Source organism: Muscardinus avellanarius (genome assembly GCF_963383645.1).
Source record: "Muscardinus avellanarius genome assembly, chromosome: X".
Classification (NCBI taxonomy): Eukaryota; Metazoa; Chordata; class Mammalia; order Rodentia; family Gliridae; genus Muscardinus; species Muscardinus avellanarius.
Window position 1 is genome coordinate 52,125,204 of NC_137792.1, and position 16,795 is coordinate 52,141,998.

Consider the following 16,795-nt stretch of genomic DNA (forward strand, 5'->3'; position numbering starts at 1 on the left):
ACTAAGCCAAGCATGGGAAGGAGGGACGGGGAAGGAATGGGGTGAGAACTGGGTAGGGGCTAAATGGGTGATATGTGCATGTATGTCTACACAAGTTTTTTACCCCATTATAATGTATGAATACAATGCACCAATAAAAAAATAAAAAATAATATGGTTAAGGGTGTAGCTCAGAAGTAGAGTGACTTTAGGTTCAATCCCCAGTACCACAAAATAAACAAACAGACAAACAAACATCAGCATCTTCTAAATACCTGTCTTAAGTTAAATAACTGAGTTGGCAAAGGTCACACAGCTGCAGAATAAATTCCTGGGTCTCACTCCTTCCTAAGAGCTTTTCCAGGAATTTCATCTCTGTAATTACCCCCCATAAATAAATTTATCTTGCTGGGAGTGTAGCTTAGTGGTAGAGTGCATGCCTATATGCACAAAGCCCTGGACTAAAAAAAATTCCCATCTCATTGTGGAGTATTTCCATCACATTAAAAAAAGAATCTTCAGAGTTTCTAGACTCACTATCTTTACATCTCCTCCATTCTTTCATAAACTTATTCCCATCAGGATTTTAACTACCACTCCCCTAAAATTGCTCTTGTCACCAATGATCTAAATGTTACCAAACCCAGTGTCCACATTCCTGCCCTCACTTATCACTTACCCACAGTTGATCACTCCTTTCTTCTGGAAAAACTTGCTTCTCTTGGCCTTCTTGACATCTCACTTCTCTGGAGGTATGAAAGTTAGGTGTGTCAACTCTGGAAACATATTAACTGGGTACAAATCCCAGGTGTGCCAATTAATAGCTGTGTGACCTTTGACAAGATACTTTCCCTCTCTGGGTTTTAATTTCTCACCTATTCAACAGCAGTGAGAGTACCAGCATCTGTTTTCATGGGTCATTGTGAAGGTTATTAGGAATAACATATACAAACTGTTTAGAATGAAGCTTGTTACACAGTGATGATCAATGGGTGTTTGCTCTTGCAAATACTGTTGCTTGAAATCACCACATGGAACCTCAAGAGTCAACTCAAAGTAACACATTCAAAACAAAACTCTTGTTCCCCCATCCTATGCCCCTCAAGCTTCTCCTCTCTCCTTGTATTTCTTATTAGCAGTGGCATCTCCCACATCCTATCAATCAGCAAGTCTTGATTGCAGCTCTACGTCCAAAACCTATCCAGATCCTGACCATATCTGCCTACTTCCATGGTAACCAGCATCCCAGTCCATGTCAGGATTCTCATTAATCTCTCCTTGGTCTGCGGCTTCTGTTTTTGCCCCACTGTGAAGCAACCAGAGTGGTCTTCCCTAAGCTCTCTGCCTGAGCTGAAAATGGAGGACTATAGGAGACTCCTTTTTGTTCCTCTTCCAGGGTTAATGCTTTGCTGTAGTTCCAGCCTCTTCAAGCTTTGTCATACTGAATTCATATTGAACTTTCTGATGGCCTACACCTAAGCCATGTCCTGTCTCCAGACCTTAGTGTTAAGTGGGGCCCCCCTGCCTTGGTTAAAAAACACACTCATGTCTCAGGTTAAAATTATTGTCTGTACATACCAAGACCCAGTGAGTGTCTGTCTTTTCTACTTCATTCTGCCTTAGTAATCACTACCTAGGTCACTATCCCCTGCCTCTCTCCCTTCCTTCCTCCTAGATGTAAAACACATGTCTCACGCTTGCCCTCTCCCTTGAACCACTGGTATAATGCCTGAGTGGGCACATAGGAAACCTCTGACTAATGCATGAAGGAAAAGAGAAAGTTTTATTTCAAATGCAGTATGGGATCAAAGTGGCATTTCAGGTGAGTAGATTAAAAGTACATAATTCAAGAGATGATGTTGGAAAAACTGGCCATTTGGAAAAAACAAGCTGGATTTTCTACTTCACATTCCACACTGGAATAAACTCCAGATGTCTCAGAAATACAATGTGAAAGCAGGTGTATGCCTGCCATCCCAATACTTGGGAGGCTGAGACAGGAGGATTGCAGGATTAAGGGCAGCCTCAGCAACTTAGTGAGGCTCTCCACAACTGTTTCAAAACAAAAATAATAAAAGAGTTAAAGCCCACAGGTAGAACACCCCTGGGTTCAATTCCAAGTACCACAAAAATTAATTAATTAATTAATTAATACATAGGCTGGGGTGTAGCTTGGAGTTGTTCCTTGAGTTCAATCCTCAGTATAAAAAATAAAAATAAATAATTAAACAAAATCTCTATGGTGGTGATAGTAATGTTAAAAAAAAAAGAAACCATAAAAGTGCTAGAAGGAATCCTGGGGCGGGTTTGGCCTTTTAAAGTGTGTCATGAAAACCAGACAGAAACCACGAAAGAAAAGACAGAGGAATTTAAAACTTCTGTATGGCAAAACCCACCACAACTGTCACTAGACAAATAACAAATGGGAAGAGTTATATGAATCACATATGACAATGATGCCAGTTATTTATTTTTCTAAAGTAAATCCAATAGGAAAAAGGGCAAGCAAAGGAAGGAAAGAAACAATAAAGAAGAGTTGAGTTGCTAATTAACATATGCAATTGAAGACAGCTGTTTTCATCACTCCCTCAGGTAGGTAAAACTGAAAACAGATCTGCAAAACCCTGGGTCACCTGGGATGTAGGAAAATGGGGACTCTCATGCCTCAGGGCCCTCAGGGTAGGAGTTTAAATAAACACTGCTTTCTGGGATGATGATCTAGAATTGTGTAACAAAATGAATGATAAGGACTCCCATTTGACCCAGCAATCCCAACATCTACAGATTGTTTTTTATGATCTGATATATATATATATATATATATATATATATATATATATATATATATGTAGGTATACTTGTATATTATATAAAATGTGATGCAAGTAAACATCTGCTCACAGCCAGCACCATTAGCTAAGCATTCTACCCTCTGTCCTGGTGCTGAGCATGATCTGTACTGGCTCAGATGAAAAGCCAACTTCTCTGCTTGTGCCCTATATCCCATCTCCTGTTGCCTACTCAGGGACATCCACTAACATTTTCCTCTTTCTCTGGGGTCATCAATTATTCCGTCTTGCCTGAGCCATTCTGATCAGTGTGTAAATGTGCTGTGATTCCTTCCACCATAAAAACCCAATTTTCTCTTCACCCCATCTTCTCCTCCAGCTACTTCTCACTTGTGTCCCTTCTTCCCTTCATGGTAACAGTCGTCTTTGACAGAATTATATTTGCTCTTCTATCCTGATTTTTCTTTCTTCTTGCTTTCACTTCCACTGCTACACAGAAATGGCTCTCATCAAGGTCACTAATGCTCTCTATGTTGCTAAATACAACAGTCAGTTTTCAGTTCTCATTTATTGGACACATCAGCAACATTTGACACTGATGCCTCCATCTTTTTCTATCTCTTGTTGCCCCTTCTCATCTGCCACCCTCTCTCCCTACCAACCTCTTAATTTCAGAGTGACCCAGGAGTCAGTCCTTGGAATTCTTCTTTATTATACTCATTTGAACAGTGATTTCAATCCATCCAATAGCTTAAAATAGCATCTGGAAACTAATGACTGCAAAATTTACATTTCTAACCCAGATCTTTCTTCTGAATTCCAGATTCTTATATCCCATGGCCTATTCAACATCCCCATCTATACATCTACTAGGTATCAGCCAAAATAAAGAAGAATGCTGGTATTTACTTAGAAATAACAGAGCACTGCAATGGGGATCATCATCATCTTTGACCACAGTGATTAATAACAAGGAGAGCATCAGTATGAGGTCAAACAGAGTTGCTATGCAGGTGTCCTTGCACAAGTAGATATTGTATAATATTACAGTGGCCTCTGTACAAGCTTGTGGATTTGGTAGTCTTTTGTGATAGTTACTTTCAGGCTATCATGTATAAGAACCCTTCCTTCATAATCTTTCAACTTCATTTACTTTTGGGGTAGGGTTGACATTAGTAACTCCATCTTGTTTCTGACAACTTTCACATTTCTTTCACATAGGTATCTTATTCTTTGTCTCAAAGCCAACTTACCAGTCCTTTCAAAATTGTTCCTCCTGCAGCTGACCCCATCACAGAGGATGGTCATGCTTTCCAGTGGTTAAGGCCAAAGACCTTTGTATCATTCCTGACATCTCACTTTTTGTCCCTCCCCATATCCAATCCATCACCAATTTTTTCCACTTGAACTTTGCAATGAAACAGAATCCGAACATATCGCCACTGTTTGGCCCATCTTGTCTTGCCATTATGAGCAACACTGGCCAAATAGTAGAGATGGGGAATGTCCCCAGTGATCCACATCACTGCCAACACTTGTCACATGTGTCTGTTTTGTCAATGCAGTGGATACAAAGTGCTATCTCACTGTGGCTTTGAGTTGTATCTTCAAATTATAAATTCATCAGGGAGGAAAAAAACTGAGTCACAGTATGCTTATTACAACATTGTCCACTATATTTACAAATGGTTTCAAGCTAAGTTTCCATCAATAGTTACATTAAAAATTTATAACAGTATAATATGTGACTGATTGAGATGATGATTTTAAGCTGGGCGTGGTGGTGCATGCCTGTGATCTCAGTACTTGGGAGGCTGAGACAGGAGGATCGCAGGCTCACAGTCAGCCTCAGCAATGTAGTGAGACTCTCAAAAACCTAGAAAGACCCAGTTTCAAAAAAAAAAAAAACTGAAAAAGGGCTGCAAGTGTAGTTCAGAGGTAGAATGACCCTAGGTTCAATTCCCACTACCACATTCACACAAAAATACTTGATAATCTTATCTCTCTAGTTATGAATATGGAACATATCTGCATTGCATTGTTGAATGAAAGAAGGTAAATCACTTTGCATATGTGAAATACATGATAGCATAAGTAGTGTGATTACAGTTTTGTAAACTCATGTAGAATCATCAAGAAATACCTCAGAGAATTTTATTTTTTATTAAAAAAATTTTTTTGGTGATACTGGGAGTGAAACCCAGGGGATTTCTACCTCCAGGCTATACTCCCAGACCTATTTTCTATTTTATTTGGAAACAGGATCTCACTAAGTTGCTGAGAGCCTCAATAAGTAGCTGAGGCTGGTTTCGAACTTGTGTGATCCTCCTGTCTCAGACGCCCAACCTCAGAGAATTTTAAGAGTTGCTAAGGTCTATAAAATGGATTTTGAATCACTTTGTTTTGTATTTGCTATATATGCTCAACTTTGAAAAGTCATGCCTATCTCTTTTTATAAGAAAGCAATGTACAAAAATGCATTTTTATATCTGTCACATTTACAAGCGTTTAGAAAGTATCTCTGGAAGGTTTCACACAAAACTGATAATAGTGGCTGCCTCTAGGAAATGGGTTCATGTGGGCTGAGTGGGAATGTACTTTGAGTTTTCTCTTTATGCTTTTCTGTGCTCTTTGAATTTTTATGACAGCATATTACTTTTGTAATAAAAACACTAATAAAAACAAAAAAGGAAGCTATTCCTAACGCCCAGGTTATTCCTGTCAACACTGACACACTGTAGGCTCAGACCAACCAGCTATGCTGAAGCCCCCAACATTAAAAGGAGCCCACTCAAATCATGCCAGAGCCCTCCTGGCTGGGAAGATTTCAAGCTGCAGTGCCGGTCATTGCTTCAGGGTGCTGCCTGGAGCCCCATAAATAGTGAGTGACTGTGGGCTCTTCTACCCTCTGTGCTGGAAGGAGAGGCTGGCCCCTCAGAAGGCTGTGAGAGGAACAATTAACCCAACCAAGGAGCCAACATACTGTCAGAGGCAAGGAAACTCCGATATCAAACCAGCCTTTTTTTCTAAGCAAGAGCATTTGAATCTATACAGGTGAAAGCAAGGAGAAAACAAAGTCCACAAAATCAGAAAGGCGTAGAGATGGTGAACATGAATGCATCTACACCATGCTCCTATGACAGACAGAATGGGGGGGGATCAACTTGAACTGAGAAAGAATTAATTGTATCTAAAATAAAGTCTTCACATTATAGCTACTGAATATATTATTTGACAGTACAGAGTTTGTATGTTATCAGAGAACCAGGAGGGAATGCTTCATCTTCTTGAACTTTGTCTTTGAAGCTTCTGGTGAGAGCCAAGTTAACTAACATAAATGGCTCAGTCACTTCATGGAGTACATCACATGATTGTGATCCTTGTGATTTGCTTCTCCTCCATCTCCTCCACGGAACCATTTCTCTCCAAGCTTTCAGTGACAGGCAGGGGGACTGGCATACACCAAGTGCTCAGCAAGTGTGAGGGGAAGGGAACAGGGCCATTTTGCAAGTGCCCATGCTTCTAAACTCAAGGTAGACAGTCACATGTGATAGCTCACATTATTGCTGCCCAATCTGTTTGTCTTCCAAATATAGAGGTGGCAAAGCCTGAAGGTTCTACACCAAGACATCCTCTACAGACACAAGTTGGCACCAACGGGGCGCCTCTGGAAGAGATAATGCTCTTTTGACTGTATTTTTTGACCTTCAACAGTGTTTGTGTAAGGATATTTGTTCAGACGTAGGAGCCCAGTAAATATATTGTGTATTTTAAAAACAGGTTAATTTGTATTTTAAATGATATTTCATCTTATTTATTTTTATTTATTTAGTTTTGTACTCCTTTAAAGTTGGGGGCTTCAGCATATCTGCTTGGTCTGAGCCTACAGTGTGTCAGGGTTGACAGGTATTGGGGATTGATCCAAGGGACATTCTACCTCCAAGCTATAACACCAGCTCTTTTTTAAACTATTATTATTATTTTTTTTTGAAACAAAGTCTCACTAGGTTGCATCTTGGTATGGGGAAATAATCTTATTTGGTGGCTGGCTGTTCTTTTCAGGTCACAGTTATTGGCCCCTGGCTGAGTCATAAGAAATATAGGGGCTTCACCCTCAAAGTTTGGGGAAAAAGGGAGGGAGGAAGGGCAAGTGGTGAAATACAGGAAGTGAAATGCTACCATCAGACCAAGGTTTTTTGTAGTTTATGTTCTACATGTTAGACTCACAACAGTTTTCTCTATTTAAAGATGAGTAAGTCTTTATTCCTTTATGATATTTCTTCAGGAATCAAAGGTGGGGGAGGGAGAGATGATCCACATGTGCTTCAGAATAATAGAAGGAAGAGATAATCTCAAATGCTTTTGTAAAGTCAACCCTACCAGAGGCCACCAGAGTCCAAGGGCACTCTTGCTTCATCAGCTTGGGAAAGAGGGACAGGGAGCAGGAACATGGCACAGGCAGGCCCCTCCCTCCCTATAAAGCTCAGATTCCATATAAAGCACAATAATCATGGAGTCACATTCGTCCATTTTCTATTAGCTCATCTTGTGGCCACTTTGATGTAGGCTTCTTGTATTAGCAGAAATGTTCCTCTATGGCTGGGATATACTTTCATCTCCCCTTCCCTGGCCCTCAGTCCCAGCTTCCACCAAGGTGGCCCCTGCCAGCTCTCTCCAGCTGTCTGGTGACAAAGGAATGGGCTTAGGCCAGAGGGAGTTCAGGCTTCAGGGAGAGAAGGGACCTTCTTTCATCACTCACTTGCACTAAATTTCTCTTTGGGAATTAGAACTGACATGGGAGACAATTGAAGGGTGTATAGTGAAGGTGGTGTGGTAGACAGTGGAGCTGAGGGGTCTGCGTGGCAGGGAAGAAGATGAACTGATGACAGGATGTGATAGGGCTGAGGATGAGGAGAATGTCCAGGGGAAAGTCTGAGTGTATGAAGTTAGAGGTAGCTTCTCATGACCCATATAGGCCATTGGGAGGGCGTGACATCACCTAGACAGTATGGGAGTCTGATCAGAGAAAGCCAGGGAGGAACCCCAGGCAGCTCCCCCAAACAGGATTCTCCATGAATAAGGAACCTGTGAAAAGGCCTCAGCCAGTGGTCTCTCATTTTTCTGACAAGGGTGGGGTGGAAGGAGGGGCTCAGTGCAGCCAGGGCCTTGAGAAGGCTGCCTGAATGGAGGACAATTTAATTGAGTCTGTTATTGACATTTCAATCTGGTCTGAGTTTTAATAACTGCAAGAGATCAGAAAATTTTGAACCCTGAGCAAGATATTGTTAATGGATGGGCAAGGAAAACTTGTCAAAGCTCCATCAAAGCAGTGATTGGAGGTTTGCTGGAGCCAGTTGGCAAAAGCACGGGCTCCAAAGAGAGGAGTGAGGATGAAAGAATTCAATTCTAAGAATTTAATTCAAAGAATTTTAATTCAAACATGGAAGGATTGCCAGTCTACTCCCGGGTCAATATCTCTACTGGCTGATCCCGGGTTTCTCTTTCTTGTCCTATTTATACAGTTCCAGGTCAATCGATTCCTCATGCCATCACCACCTGTGCACATAACAGTCAGGTCAATCAATCCCTCCTGCCATCGCCACCTGAGCTTCTCTCAGACCTTTTACTTTGAACTTTCCATGACCCCAAACCCTGTTGACTCTGGGTGAAGAACAGTCAGCTGATTCAGAAATATTCTTTTAGGGGAAAACCTTAATGGCTCCCCACAATTCCCCCTTTCTTGTTATATTCGAAAGAAGACTGTGCCTGTCTTAGGTTGTTTCCTTCAGGTATCAAGGATTACCCGTCTTTGGACAATACAGAGCTATTAGCTGTATATCCTGTCTTAGGTTTCCTTGTCCCAAGGAAATTTTATCTGTCATTGACTACCAGCCTCTTAAATGGGGGTACTTTTCAAATGTAAATTATGCACTTCTGCAGAATAAAAATGTTCTCACTTTGTCCGAGGACACACTTTGTCCCGAGTCTCTAATAAACAAGGTATTGGGAATATCATGAAAAATAAGTATTTCAGTAAGACATTTTCTCCATTTAACACTATGATTTCTACATGTTAAATCAGCTTCACATGGTAAGCAAGTTATTGGTGGGCTAACATTTTTATCTTCTTTCCCTGTGTAACCAGGGCCCCACAAAACCACATCTTCAACAGCATAGTTACTATCAGTTTTGTACTTGTCTGCAATACGACGGGCGTCAACTGCAGGCATCCCATCTTCTTGACATTTTTAGAAAAACATAAGGGTGTACCAGTTATTTGTCCAGAATAATTAAAACTTTCTGCAATGGGTGTAAAATTCAAAACAATAAGTCCTAGCAATCGTGAGTTGTTACTGAAGACAGTGATCTCCCATTGTTCCCAAACAGCTGGGTGAAGTATGGGATGATCTGGAACGTAAATCCACATTTCATTAATCATTGAAACTGGGAGCATCATCAGCATTACTCCAAGAGTCTTCCATTTTTGCTTGATCCATATGTCGCACTAGCCACTCAGGTATCCACTGTTCATTATCTTCATCCTGTGAGAAAACACAAACATGCCCTCGTCCCCATATTAGTATGGGGTCGGGACCTTTCCAAATTCCTGTGCAATGATCTTTTCATTTTACTAGAGCAAAATTGTTTTTGGAGGATGGATGCTAATATCTATCTGCTGCTGTGCGACCAGTTGTGTCAGCATTCAAGAAATTAATAACACCTCCTTGACCATCAGGGTCTTCAGTAACTGGGAAAACTCTGAATCCTCTAGTATCTTCTCTGTTTTTTGGAGCCTGATTTATAGCCACTTGAAGCAGTGATCTTAAAGATAATATAACCCACCTCTATGGTACCGAGCAGCAGTTTTCTCAAGCTGCTCCTCTTTTCAGTATCTAAAGTATCCTCATCTTCCTTAGGAAGTGAAGTCAAAGCACCTTCGTGTTCTATCTTAGTTTTCCTAACACAAAGCATATCTTTTAACATATGTACAAAAAGCAAAAGACTATTTTTTGACCCATTGTATATTACAACTCCCATGTTTCTCACTGCCACCACGAGTCTTCGAGAGCACTCTTTTTCTATTCAGTGGTGTCCTTCACTGGATCCTCAGTTTCAGAATCTCCCCATACGGCCACCACCTGCCGGAGCCAGCCAGCAAAAGCACGGGTTCCAAAGAGAGGAGTGAGGATGAAAGAATTCAATTCTAAGAACTTAATTCAAAGAATTTTAATTCAAACATGGAGGATTGCCAGTCCACTCCTGGGTTGATATCTCTACTGGCCAATCCCGGGTTTATCTCTCTTGTCGTACTTATACAGTTCCAGGTCAATCAATCCCTCGTACCATCACCTGTGCGTATAACGGTCAGGTCAATCAACCCCTCCTGCTATCACCACCTGAGCTTCTCTCAAACCTTTTACTTTGAACTTTCCATGATCCCAAACCTTGTTGACTCTGGGTGAAGGAAAGTCAGCTGATTCAGAAATATTCTTTTAGGGGAAAACCTTAAAGGCTCCCACAGAGGTTAGATGACATTAAGTTAACGTTCTTCATGTCACTCGCTGTGCCAAGTGCTTCACAAAAGTCATCCTAGAGTGTTTCATGGATGGAATGAGATGATTAGCTCACTGGGTTGAGACTATTTCATTAACTATTTACAGGTGGAATCAGGAGTTTGCACACTAATGATACCACTAATGAAGATTTTGTTTTGTTTTGTTTTGGTAGTGGCAATTGAACCCAGGGCATTCTATCTCCAATCCACACTCCCAGCCCTTTTCATTTTGAAATAGGGCCTTGCTAGTTGCTGATGCTGGCCTTTAATCTGCAGTCCTCTTGTCTCAGCCCCCCATGGACTGGAATGACAGGTGTGTACCACTGTGCCCAGCTATGAAGCTTTTATTGAGGGCTTGCTATGTTCTGGGAATGGTGCTAAATGCTCAGCCCCCTTCTTTCTGCCACTTTGTAAGGAGGCTTTCTTCCTTGGGTCAAAATTAAATTATCAGAGCTGGCACACACTTGTAATCTCAGTACTTGGGAGGCTGAGACAGGAGGATCAAGGTTCTGTCACAGCCTCAGCTACTCAGCTACTGTAGGGGTCACATATTAAGAGGTCTGTTGCAACTTAGTGAAACCCTGCTTCAAAATAAAGAATAAAAAATAGGGGTAGGGTGTAAATTGGAGGTAGAATGTCCCTGGGTTCAATCACCAGTAACCCCCACCAAATTAAATTATCAGAAGTTGTCTGGCTTCAAATATAAGAAATTGTTGCAACCTGCTGCTCATGACAGAGTTTAACATCTGTGCAAAATGACACGTTTGATGGAAAGCACATGTTTGGCTTGGCTTTGGGTGGAGTATTTCTAGAAAGATCAGGAGGTGACTTGGCTGCTTATGATGAGAGTGAGGACTCTACCTCGCCAGCCCCAAGTAAGAAATGCCCCCTGGCTGGCTGGCTATCAGAGGCAGGGGTGAGCTCGGCCAGCTGCTGCTGTCACCCTGGCAGCAGTGAGACTTCCCTTGGAGCTCCGCAAGGAAGAGGTGGTCCTCTCAACTCAGGCTGCACTTACTACCCATCAGCTACTGTCATCAGCAGCCACTCTTTGCTCCTTTTGGAGTTGGGAGGTCATGTTGTCTTCAGGGGGACACTGAGGCTCAGAATGGTGAGGCCATTTTCCCAAGGCTGCACAACTGGAAAGTGGCCAATCCTGGACAGCAATCTAAGGCTGCTGGTGCCTTTGGGAAAAGTGAGTATGCTGGTCAACTAACCTGCCCTGAGGGACAATTCACATTTTAACAAGTGTGTCTGTAGGCTTCAGGTATGCTCCAAGAATTTAGGACCATAGAAGAGTGACACAGGGATGGAGCTAGAGAAATTGCAGGCCCAGGAAGCTTCTTTAGCCAGGTTTTCCAGTTTTATGTCTTGGAGCATGGAGGTGTCAAGGACAATGAGGATACAAGATAATTGAAGGATATGATCATTGATTTATTAAAGTGCATTTTATTACAAAGTTTGATGATTGGCTTTCTACTGTTTTCAAACTGAATTCCATCCTGGTGTAGGTTAATGAGTTGGCCTGGCAGATGCACCCTGCACCAACACCAATTTAATCATGCTGCAATATCCTTGGGCTATGGCCAATATTTTGTTGAATTTTTTTTCATATATGTTCATGAGTAGGATTAGCTGTCATTTGTCTCCAGAAGTTCTCCCTCTTTTCCTAGTCTGGTGAATGGATGATAGAATTCACTACAGAAACCATCTGGGTTTGGAAGTGTTGTTTGTGGGAAGGAAATGTATCATTCTAGGTTCCAGCAGAGAAACAAAATCAGTAGGGGCCACATATTAAGAGGTCTATTGCAAGGAACTGATTTAGGTGCTGGTGGGAGCTAAGAGGTCTAAAATTTATAGGACAAGCTGGAACTCTTGGACATGGCTGAAGATGAGTCTATAGGCACAATTTCTTTTTTCTCCCAAAGCTCTTAGCTCTGCTCTTAAATTATTCCTGCTGATTGGCTGAAGCCACACAGATACTCCAGAATGATCTCCCTACATAGAGTGAACGAATGATAGACTTTAATCATGTCAGCAAAATACCTTCAGAGCAACACCTAGATTAGTGCTCAGTTAAATAACCAGCGTTTGAACCATTTTCACTCACAACACTTTTGACACCTAATGTGTTGGTGTTTTCTTCCACTCAACATCCAATTCTCCAGACACTAACAGGGTGTTCTCCAATTCAACTCAGTTCTGACATGAGATACAATATTACCTCTACTTCAGATGCCAGATGCTAGTCCAAGGCTGCCACCTGGACTTTTGGCCAACTGGCTATAAATCCATGGTTCCCACTAGTCCCTTCCCGGGTTCAGTAACTTGCTAGAATAGTCCACAGAACTCAGAAAAGCACTTTACTTATTTTTACTGTTTATGATAAATGGTGAGCTCAGGAACAGTCAAAAGAAAAAGATGCATAGGGTGAGGTATAGGGGAAGAGGAAAAGAGTTTCCATGTCATTTATAGGCATGCAATAATTTGGATCTGGTTTGGGGTTTTTTTGATACTGAGGATTGAACTGCTACCTCCCTCCAGTCCATTTTGTTTTTTATTTTGAAACAGGGTCTCACTAAGTTGCTGAGGCTGGCTTCAAACCTGTGATCCTCCTGTCTCAGCTTCCCAAGCACTGGGATTACAAGTATGTGCCACTATGCCCAGGTCTAGTTTGGATCTTGAGTGTCCAAGGCCTTTGGATTAGAGGCTTGATCCCTAGGGTAGTAGTATTCTTTTTTCTTTTAGTACTGGAGATTGATCTCAGGGATATTCTACCTCTAAGCTACATTCCCAATACTTTTTATTTTTATTTTGAAACACTTGCTAGGTTGCTGAGAATCTTGCTAAGTTGCTGAGGTTGGCTTTGAGCCTCTGATCCCCCTGTCTCAGCCTCCCAAGTACTGGGATTACAGGTATGCATCACCACGCCCAGCTAGAAATTGGGAATTTTATCTTCTGCAGAAAGCAAACATGAGGTGTGAGTGGACTATATGGTAACAGGCCCACCCCCCACTTTCTGGGTAGTATGCTTTTGGGAGGTGGTAGAAGCTTTAGGAGAAGAGGCCTAGTGGGAGGTCTTTGGGCCATTGGGGCATTCCCTCAAAGGGGATTGTGGGAACCTGGTCTTTTTTTTCCTCTTTTTCTCAATTTCTGGCCATGAAGTGAGCAGCTTTGCAGTGCCCACACATCTGCCAATCAAATATTAACAGAAACCTCTAAAACTATGAGCCAAAATAAACCCTATGTCCTTGTCTGGGTACTTGTACATAAACATGTTCTTTTTGTGAGCAGCCACCAAGCTGGACACATGCATGCTATGCAATTATTTTAATGTATGTTATATTTACATTTGAATGTTTAAAAATATGAAAGCACCAAACTCGTTTTTTTTTTAATTTTCCATTTTTTTCTTTTCCGACTTTGGGTTCAGACTTCTGGCAGGCTCTGGCCTCCTGGCATTGCAAGCAGCTACTTGCCTAGTTCAATAAATGCTTGCCCATTGGGGTCCTGAGCATAAACAATAGAGAGGTCCTCCTTGTTTCTATAGCCAAGGTCTGATGGAGGCTCCTTCTGAGGAATATTTCATAGTACATGGGTTCTCAATGACATTGTTTAAAACAGCCTGTAGGCCCTTTTGATTATGTGTGGACACTGGAGAGAATGTGGTACACACACACACACACACACACACACACACACACACACACACACTTACAGAAGCCATTTGTGTTGTGCATGCTTAACTAGCCAAGTGTGCCCACAGCTGGCCATTTCTGAGCTGGTGGAGCTAAGGTGAGTGGAGGGCCTTCCTGGCCATGTTCCAAGGGATGGCTGGGAAAGGTGCAACATGTTACCACAAGACAAGGCTCATAGCCCAGCAGTCACCAGACTTTGCTTGTGGCTAGATCTGGGCACAGAATGGAGATGATGTCACTAGAGCTTCACATTATTTCATCCAATTAACTGAGAGTTAATTAGTATTTCCAAAGTGCTTTGAAGATGAGGAGTGCTGTTTATTCACAGTTGGAGTGGCGGTGGCAAGCTCTGAGTGTTACAGGATAAGACAGAGACAGGAGGCAATACTTCTACCTCTGTCTTGGGAGGCTATCAGATAGGTATTAAAAAGTCTGTGCTAGTTTTCTAGGGCTGCTGGGGTGGAGTACTACAAACAGAGTGGCTTGAAATGACAGAAATGAATTCTCCCCATACTCCTTTATTTTTATTTATTTTTGGTGGTACTAGGGATAGAACCCAGAGGCTTTCTACCTCTGGGCTATACTCCCTGACCTATTTTATATTTTATTTGGAAACAGGATCTCACTAAGTTGCTGAGAGCCTCACTAAGTAACTGAGGCTGACTTCGAATCCGTGCGATCCTCCTGTCTCAGCCTCCCAAGCACGAGGATTACAAGCCCGTGCCACCACACCCGGTTCTCCCTATGCTCCTTTAAAAGATCTGGGGATGATCTTTCCTCACCTCTTCGAGCTTCTGGTAGCCCCAGGTGGACCTTGGCCTGAGGCCATGATGCTCCAATCTCTGCCTCCCTCTCTGTCTGCATTTCTTCTTCTGAGAACACCATCATATTGGATTAGGGCACACCCTAATCTTAACTTGATTCCATCTACAAAGACCCCATTTCCCGATGCAATCATATTCACAAGTACCAGATTTTAACATCTCAAAAGATTTTTTGCAGGGGAGGGGAGGCACATGATGTAATGCATAATAGTGCTCATCTTCTCTTCAGTGGCACATATGCATCATTCCTGTTTCCCATCTTCTCTCCTTTCCATGCCTATACAGCCTGCAGCTCTTGGGGCCTTGGGTCTTGTCCCTGCCTCTCCTTGCAGTGACTCGCCTCTGCAGTCTTGATCTCAGTCCTACCTTGGCCCATTGGAAGCAACTTCGGTTGGGCTCTCGGTAGATAGCCTTTGGCTGGGAGGCCTTAGCTCAGCCTCTGAGCTTCCCTCCACTAACTGCATCCATTAGATGGTAACAAAACTGCCCAGAGGCCCTTATGTGGTTGCTTGGAGAATTGGCTAGGCAGGCCTTCAGCACTTCACCCAAGGGCTCACCTCTGCTAGCCAGCTTGACAGGCTGCCCCACCCTGAGTTTGTAGTAATTGAACCTGTTAGGACTTGCCTGTGCTTTGACCCCTCTTCTGGCTGAGCCCAGCCTCATAATCAGGCCCCAGTATCTTCCACGCCTCAGCAGCCTGTCTGTGTCTCCTCGGAGTGACTGAGCTTCACACTCTATCAGAATCCACTGCCTGAGCTAGTTCTTCCTCACTACCTTGTGCTGGGCTTCAGACAGGACTTAATTGTGCTGGACTGGTTCTGCCAGGTAAACTCTAGATAACATAGATAATCCAGCCCTGCTGCCCCTCCAGCCAGAGGAGCCCTTTTCACAGTGTCTGGAACCTCAGTAGCCATTGTAATAGGTTGAATAATGCCCTCCCCCAAAGTACACATCCTACCCCCCTGGAATCTGCTATTGCTATCTTATATGACAAAAGGGGCTTTGCAGATGCAATTAAGTATCTTAAAATGGAGAGACTATCCTGTGTCATCTGGGTGGACCCTGGGTGTAATCACAAGTTTCCTCAGAAAACAGAGTCAGACAGATTTCACTACAGAAGGAAATGTTACTGTGGGAGCAGAGGTTAGAGTGGTGTACTTTGAATATGGGAGGAAGAATCCACAAGCCAAGAAAAACAGGTGGCTCCAACAAGCTCAAAAAAGCAAGAAAACAGAATCCCCCTCAGAGCCTCCAGAAGCAACCATCCCCGATGATACCTTGGCTTTAACCCAGTGAAACTGACATTGAACTTATAACCCCCAGAAATATAAGAGAATAATTTGTTTTGCCTTAAGCTACAGAAATGGGTGGTAGTTTGATAATAGGAAAAATACATGCAGTGTTCCATCCAGCACAGAGGCAAGGGGGTAAGGACTTCTGGGGAGAGTAGAAGGCTTTTGGACACAAGGATTTGGGGTTGGAGGGGGCATCCAAACCAAGGAGATCCTATTGGTGATCCTCTTGCACTCCCATGGCTTTAAGTAGCAGCAAGGGGCCAAGTCCTCAATGATCTATCTCTTGACTTCTGGGCACTTAGATTTGAGGTTGAGGCCCAGCTCTGCTTCGTCTAGCTGTGTCTTGGAAAGTCTTTTTCCCTTTCTGAAACATTAGGCTTCTGTGTACAAAGTGGGGATTATAATAGATATTGTTAGACACAGCAGACTTGTTGGGATCAGAGGAGAGAGTCCCTGGTCACCTGTGCTTCTGAATATTTGAGAGTGTGCCAGCTAGCTGCAGAAAGGCCCTTTCCCCCACAACTCTGCTCCTATCATATTGCTCAGCATTCATCTTTAGTCTTCCAGTCCCCTCCCATCAAAACCACTCAACAAATGTGGAGTGCCCATGGCATACTGACTATAATGGTGTTGCCTTATGCTCTAGTATTGCTATGGC